The sequence below is a fragment of the Pongo abelii genome, chromosome 9 (assembly GCF_028885655.2).
Source record: "Pongo abelii isolate AG06213 chromosome 9, NHGRI_mPonAbe1-v2.0_pri, whole genome shotgun sequence".
NCBI lineage: Eukaryota > Metazoa > Chordata > Mammalia > Primates > Hominidae > Pongo > Pongo abelii.
In genome coordinates, this window is record NC_071994.2 from 130,936,792 (window position 1) to 130,945,289 (window position 8,498).

Here is an 8,498-nt window from a genome sequence, read left to right on the forward strand (position 1 = left end):
ATGTTAGCACCGTGACAAAATTGCCTGATGATGCATTAATCAGAATGTACCCCTATCATTAAGTGATGCACAATGTATGTGTGTTTTAATAGAGGCAGTGATAAACCTAAAAAGCAACTCTGGCAGTAGAAATCTTAGCATTAAGTGAAAGCTTGTGAGGTGAAATACTTTTTAGAATTCATCTTTTCCCATGTCTTTCAGGTCACTTTGTATAGGTCCTATTTCTCTCAGAGACACCACATTTTCTTATACCATTAGTGGCGGTTCATATGAAGGCTACAAAAAAGTCAGACTTCCCCCAAATCATGAGAAAGCCAAACTTGAAACTCATAACTTTAGATTGCATTTTGTTGTTTTCCTTCAAATTCTATTTCTGACACCAACATTTTGATCTAAGTCAAGAAAGTTCTATGCCTGCCTACTTTAAGATATTTAGAGGAAATAAGATTTGTTATCATTCATTATGATAAGAATAACACCAATTTAAGTGAACAAGAAACAATGTGTCTACACATGCTCACTTCTCTATCTCCATATCTGAAACCTGTTAGATATATAAATAGGTAGCTATTTGCTGAATGAGTGCATGGGTGTATATTTGCACACATACACATATTACATACACACACTTGCTACACATACAGACACAACATAAACATTCAATACACAGATATAGACAGGCATATACACTTAACATGAAAACAAAATTATTTCCTGATACTTAGTAGGGAGATATGTAAGTGCCTTGCCACTTAATATATTTTGCCTTTCTGGAAGATCTCAGCATGGGGACTAAATTGTGCCAATTCCTTTTCCTTCTTTACAAAATATTAAATCTGATTAATTGGAAGCCTGATCAATTTCCTTAGGAGACTTTAACTTAATCCCCTAAATATTGGAGCTAGTTGTTATTTCACAGTCCTAGATCTTGAGGAGATTGTGGTGGACCAAATGCCTCCCTGAGAAACGAGGTCTGGACTAGAACTGGTTTTACTAGGTTTCTCTTTGCTAAAGGATCCGATCCACCAAATCTGTAACCTTCTTTCCCAAGAGCCTTAGGTCATTCAGGTACAGAACTCAACTATCTGCAATTCCAGATTTAGAGGTATTCCTGGAATTAGGACAATAGGAAAGAGGTTGGAAAATGAAGAGAGTTAAATACAATCCAAATTCCCTTTTACATCTACCCAGTGATGTTTTCATTTCATTTCAGTATTACAAATTTAAATCAGTACCAAACCCTCAAACTTGAATTATTACATTCCTCAGAAGAGCTCCAACACAGACGCAGCATAGGAGATAATAGAATTTCATGAATTTGTCATTCCTTATATAAATCTCTCCAGCAAGTGTCTTACTTACAAACACCATGCTGGTTGCAATGGAAGTAAATATTATTTTATTTATTCTCCTTTCAACAGAAGTTTATTGAGCACTTAATATATGCCAAACACTGTTTTGGATCCTATGAATAAAGCAGTAACAAAAGGGTTTTTAAAAATCCCATTAACATTTAGCTTACAGAAAATGAACAAAGAAAAATAAATAATAAGCAAGTAAACAAATACATAAAGCTATCTAACATTTCCTCTCCCTGGTAGCTGAAGAGAGTATGGAGTAGGGGGCCAGGGAGCTTTCTGTGGCCATTTTGAAGCACATTTCATCTTCTTACAGAGACGTGGATTATATTTAAGGAGTGCCTGGTATGTGTGTTGGTGGTGTGTAGGTGGAAGTTTGTGGGAATGATGTAGGGCTGAGTGGATTAAACACTGCCTCTTCTTTTCCTTCCATAGGCTGATTTGAAAGGTATCAGCAATGTGCCTTTCTGATAAAGTTGCTTCAAAAGGGAAGTGTGGCTCTTTGGCAGGCTATGAATCCTGCCTTTCCCGTTTGTAGGCACAATGAAAACCAAATGAAAGTCAGCTGGATTTTGATAAACGCTGCCAAAAAAGCTGTGCTCCTGAGCTGCTCATCATACTCTTCTCTTTGTTGGGTTTATTTTTGTTTTAAAGGCATAATTGTATCTGGCAGGAGCCTGCAGAAACCCCACAGTGGGATAGAATCAATCCCTGTTTTGTATCTCTGTGAGCAAAGCAGACTTGCAAAGCATGTGAGCCTCCATGTGACAGTTACTGTGTCTGCCCAGTCACCTCTAGTTCAGTCTTCAGTTTTCAGGAGAGTGCTTTATAAACTCACTTCGAGGGTGATAAAGAAGATGACATAGAGGAGTGAGCATGAGTATGAAGATGGTCATTTACAAGTGAAACCCAACAGCTTAGACTAACATAGATCTTGTGCTTGCATATAAATGAATGTGAATTCCTGGCACTTCAACCACATGACTCAGTGCCATACCATTTTGTAAGCTCAAAGGTGAATGTAAGAGTATGAGGTGAATGCAAGTTGTTCTAAATTACTTTGTTTGATTCCATGACTCAAGATAATTATTCCTCAATGCAATCTGTGTTTGAAAGCACAGAAAGGCAAACAGCCAGGCAGAGGCAAAATAAATAAATAATAAAATAAAATAAAATAAAAGGCACACCTTTCCTTTGAACTAGATGAAGCAGCTCATTACAGAGATTCAACCAGAGTTGACTTCACTGAGGCACATCTGCTCTGTACAGCAATTACCCTAGAAGGAGGTTCCCCATGGTAGTTATCTTACAGAGAAAAGATTGGTTAATGATGCTGGCTAATGGAGTTTAAGTGTGCTATGTGAAGACAGTAAGTTGTTGATTCTCATATATTGTCATTGCCTTTGTATGCTTTTAGACTATATTTTTATGCATTAAATTAAAGATTAAAGAAGAAAAATCATATGATTATCCCAAACAGAATAATAATTTGATAAAATGCAAAATCTATTCAACACAAATACTTCTAACAGAATAAAAGAAAACATTCCTATTCTTATAATGTAAATCTATGAGTACTTACCAAAAACTACACTATTTGATTTTCAAAAATTAGAAGCATTCCTGTCAGTGTCAGAAAATAACTTAGGAATATCTGGTACTATCACCCTATCCAACATTACAGTGGAAATGAAAATATATACAATGCAATAAGACAAGAAAAGCAAATTGTAGATTTTCTCTCCACAGTTGCCCATGGTGAATCCCAGCTCTGTGACTCTGGGGGCACCCTTTGAACTGTCGCAGCCTGCAGTCATTGAGGGGTTTAGCCCCACTGCAGCAATCCAGAAGGTTTCAAGGAAAAGTTCCTTTGCAAAGACATGCAAGAACCCAACAGTACCCATAGGTTGCCTGAGCAAGGCCGTCACCCTTACCTACAACCTCTACTGCTTCCACCAGGGCCATAGCCAGTGCTTTCAGCTCACGACACGCACCTGCATTACCACTCAGGGCTTCACAGTCACAGCAATCTTGCTGCATCTGCTATGGAGTCTTGACCCTTAGCCCATTGTCTGGCCTTGAAAGCTCTGTCAACATTATTCCAAGACCCAGGAACAATCATTGGCCCTACCATGAGACTTATTTCCTCTTCTCCTTTGAGAGACCCCTGTGTCTTTGGGGGAGAAAGTGGCCCTGTGTGTAACTGTAATTGAAAGATTTTTTTTTCAAAAACCCCAGATTTTGTTCAGTTTGGTTTTACACACATCTATTTGTGCCACACCTCCTTCACTTAATAAACTCTAATCCACTTATTAAAAAAAACTTTTATAAGAAAATATAACAGTATATATTTACAGTAGCAGAGTACAAACGCACTTCTGGAAAAGATAAAAATCACAATAAGGGGAAAGGTAGACACATTTTACTACATTAAAATGAAAAATATAATCTCAATGACAACAGCATAAACAGCTGAAAGATGTTACAAATAGAAAACCTTACTTTGTATGTGACTAACAAAGGAAAATATGTTGAACACACATAAGAGCTCATTGAAAATCAACAAGAAAAAGATGTGCTACCGAACAGAAAGAAGTGGCAAAAGTTTGAAACCAGCAATTTTCAGGACAGGAGATCTGAAAGGCCAATATGAATATTAAGAGATGCTCTAGATATTTGGCAGTCTCACTTTGCACAGTTCTCATATGCCCAGATTTTAGTCACAAAGTTTAGTTAAACAACACAAGTATTCCAACAACACAGTTGAAATGTCAAGCACCAGGGTATATTAACTGTGAGTAATTACATGGAGTACAAACTTTGCTGCTAGTTCTTCAGTTTACTGTGTAAATAACAGAAGCTCATCAAGATCAATGATTGACTATCTCACCTCTTTTTAAGTCTATGCATAATTGGTCATTGCACATCTGTTATCTAATTTATAAACAGTCAACAATCCATATAGTTGTGTGCCACCGCCGCCTCCTCCTCCTCCTCCTGCTCCTCCTCCTCCTTCTTCTTCTTCCTTTTTTTCTTCCTTAGAGACAGGGCCTCACTCTGTGGCCCTAGCTGGAGTGCAGTGGTGCAATCATGGCTCACTGCAGCTTCAATCTCCGGGGGTCAAGTGATCCTCAGCCTCAGCCTCCCAAGTAGCTGGTACTCCAGGTACATGCCACAACATCTAGCTAATTTAAATATATATATGTATATTATATATATAATATACATATAATATATAATATACATATATATATGGATATAGGGTCTCACTCTGTTGCCCAGGATGTTTTCAAACTTCTGGCCTCAAGCAATTCTCCCTGCCTTGGCCTTCCAGAAGTGCTAATATTATAAGCCCAAGCCACTGTGCCTAGCCTGTGTTGCTTCCTTGCTAGGAGTAGCACCATGTAACATTTTACAGAGAAGGAATTGGCCAACAAAGATGAAAGTGCAGCAAAGAAATACAGCCATAACATTGGAGGTGAAATTTGAAACAAATATAAGTGGAGTTACAAAGAAGCTAGCTCATGATGGGCGTGCTGACACTGCCACCACTTGAGAGACTCCAAGGTGATGCCAGAGTAAAATAATGAAGATAAACTTATTGATGTGAATGAGGAGCATGGTTATAATAAAAAGGATAAAGATGTCCCAGAGAAATTGGTACTGCAAAAAACTTCACCATAATGGAAATGTCAGATATTTATACTTTTATCATAGCGAAAGGATAAAATATTCCAAACTTAGAAAGGAGTACGACAATTCACCGAGGGATGGAAAAAATGCTTTCTCTGCATCATGTTACACAACAAGAAAGCACAAGCATTAAACTGATCTTGTTAATTTGTTTTTAAAGAAATAAAACACTAATTCTCTATTTTTCTAATGTTTTAAATTAATGTGTACTTAGTAAATACTAGCATTACTTTTTTCATTTTTCTATACATTTGTAAACAAGAGTAAGAGAGTTTTAAATGTTTTGACAACAATTTTTAAAGGTCAAAGAACAACTGTAATTTATTCCATTGATTATTCAGATCACTTTGCATGGTTTCAGTTTGCATGGCCATTTTTAAAGCCCCACACCACTATGCTAAGTGGGTACTGCCTGCACTGTTAATCAGAACAATGCACATCAAACCACCATGAGATACCTTTTCAGATCCATCAGATTAGAAACAGTTAAACATTGAAATGTACCATTGTATGGTCAGCCTTGACTTCACGGCCTTATAAGAACTGAAATCCCTCACAGGCAGGAAGAAGCATGGAAACATTAGTACAAAGAACAGGCTGCTGAGATTGCCCCATATTAGACCAAGTCCCCAGTGAATGCATCAGGAGCAGGTACTCCTAACTTCCCCCAGTCTAGGAATTCTTCAGTGAAGCAATAACTATTGGTTATAAAACAGATGTAACAATGTTGAAACATTGTCAAATGACAACTTTATTATTTGCTAGCTACACTGACTTGAACCCAGACAGCAGTATAAAAATTGGATTAAATATTTATGCAAACCTCAAACCTTTTTTCTAATCTTTGATCATCCAAGGTTTTACTTAGTACCTCCCTCAGGGGAATGTATACACCTCATGGACAATCCCAAGTATTACACATTTTTATGACCAAATAAGATGTATATAGCCAATTTTTTTATTATTGTATCATAATAAGGGAGAGTCTTGGTATTTTACTACTTCTTCAGACTCATGCAGAATATATTTTTGATAATAACCCTAAAGTGTGTTTATTTTTATCCAAATGTAGATAAGCTATTTTTAAATATTTAATCTGTTCAGGTTGAGTAATTTCTATTGAACTATCTTCAAGTTCATTGACTGTCCTCAGTTCTATCCATTTTGCTAATGAGGCCATTCAGTAAATTTTTTATTTCAGAGATTATATTTTTCAATTATAAAAATTTCTATTTGGTTCTTTTGCATAGCTTCTATTTCTATGCCTAGGGCTTTTACTTCTGGTTTATTTCAAGAGTGTTTACCTTTACTTCATGGAATGTAATTATAATAGACGATTTGAAGTCTTTGATAATTCCAACCTCTAGGGATTTCAGGATGATATCTGTTGATTATCAAAAGATAATCCTTTACAATTGGTTATTTTCCTAGTTCTTTTGTACATCAAAATAACTAATATTGTCTTTTGAACATTTTGAAAATCATGTTGTGAGACTCTGGATCTTGTTATAATCCTCTGGAGAATGCTGCTATTTTGTTTGTCTAGCAGACAATAAACCTCACTAATATCAGTCTTCAAATTCTGTTTCACTTTCTGTGGGTAATGTTTCCAAATATCATTTTATTATTTTTATTTTTCACTGTTTACTTTCCATAAGTTATTGGGGTACAGGTGGTATTAGGTTACATAAGTAAGTTCTTTAGTGGTGATCTGTGAAATCCTTGTGCACCCATCACCGAGCAGTATACACTGCACCATATATGTTGTCTTTAATCCCTTGTCCACTTCCGCTCTTCCCCACAAGTCTCCAAAGTCCATTGTATCATTCCTTTGCCTTTGTGTCCTCATAGCTTAACTCCCACATATTAGTGAGAACACAGGACGTTGGGTTTTTCCATTCCTGAGTTACTTCACTTAGAATAATAGTCTCCAATCTCATCCAGGTCACTGCAAATGCAATTAATTCATTCCTTTTTTATGGCTGGGTAGTATTCCATTATATATAAGTATACCACAGTTTCTTTATCCACTAGTTGATTGATGGGCATTTGGGTTGGTTCCATGATTTTGCAATTGTGAATTGTGCTGCTATAAACATGCATGTACAGCATCTTTTTCAACTTCTTTTCTTCTGGGTGGATACCCAGCAGTGGGATTGCTGGATCAAATAGTAGTTCTACTTTTAGTTCTTTAAGGAATTTCCACACTGTTTTCCATAGGGGCTCTACTAGTTTACATTCCCACCAGCAGTGTAGAAGTGTTCCCTGATCACCACATCCACACCAACATCTACTGTTTTTCAATTTTTTGATTATGGCCATTCTTGCAGGAGTAAGGTGGTATCACTTTGTGGTTTTGATTTGCGTTTCCCTGATCATTAGTGATGTTGAGCATTTTTTCATATGTTTGTTGGCCACTTTGTTGGCCATATGTTTGTTGGCCATATGTTTGTTGGCCATCTTCTTTTGGGAATTGTCTATTCATATCCTTACCCCACTTTTTGATGTGATTGTTTGTTTTCTTACTGATTTGTTTGAGTTTGTCGTAGATTCTGGATATTAGTCCTTTGTCAGATGTATAGATTGTGAAAATTTTCTCCCACTCTGTGGGGTGTCTGTTTACTCTGCTGGATGTTCCTTTTGCTGTGCAAAAGCTCTTTAGTTTAATTAGATCCCAGCTATTTATCTTTGTTTTTACTGCATTTGCTTTTGGGTTTTTGGTCATGAAATCTGTGCCTAAGCCAATGTCTAGAAGCATTTTCCCAATGTTTTCAAACTCTTTACTACATTGCTTTGGATCTTTCCCATGAACGCACCACTCAGACATTAGTCTAGTTCATGGAGTAGTTTCCTTTTCATAGACGTTGCTATGCTATTTTGGGTCTGTTCCACAAATGCATTGTCTTAGTTCATTTGGTTGCTATTACAAAAAACAGAAGGATGGAAAAAAACAGTCTGAGTGGCTTATAAACAACAGAAATTTATTTCTCATAGTTCTCAAGGCTAGGAAGCTCTATATAAAAGTGACAGAAGATTCAGTGTCTGATGAAGGACTATTTCTGATTCATAGATGTTATGATCCAGATGTTATGATCGTCTGTTATGGCCTCACGTGGCTTAAGGGGCAAGGGTGTGCTTCAGAGTCTGTTTTATAAGGAATCTAATTCCATTAATGAGGGGTCATAATGTAATACATTCCCAAAGGCCCTACTTCTCAATACCAATTCAATGGTGATTAGGTTTTAACATATGAATTCTGGGAGAGACAAACTTTCAATCTTTAGCAGTGATGCTCAAGGTGGAGTTAAGAACTTGTGTCCATTTATACACAGAATTAGGGTATCTGCTTCTCTAGCTTCTCTTGGAGGTAGACTGGAGCCACCCTTGAGGCAAAGTGAAGGAAAAGAGAGAAGGAATAATAATGGGATTCATATTTTTCATTCACAC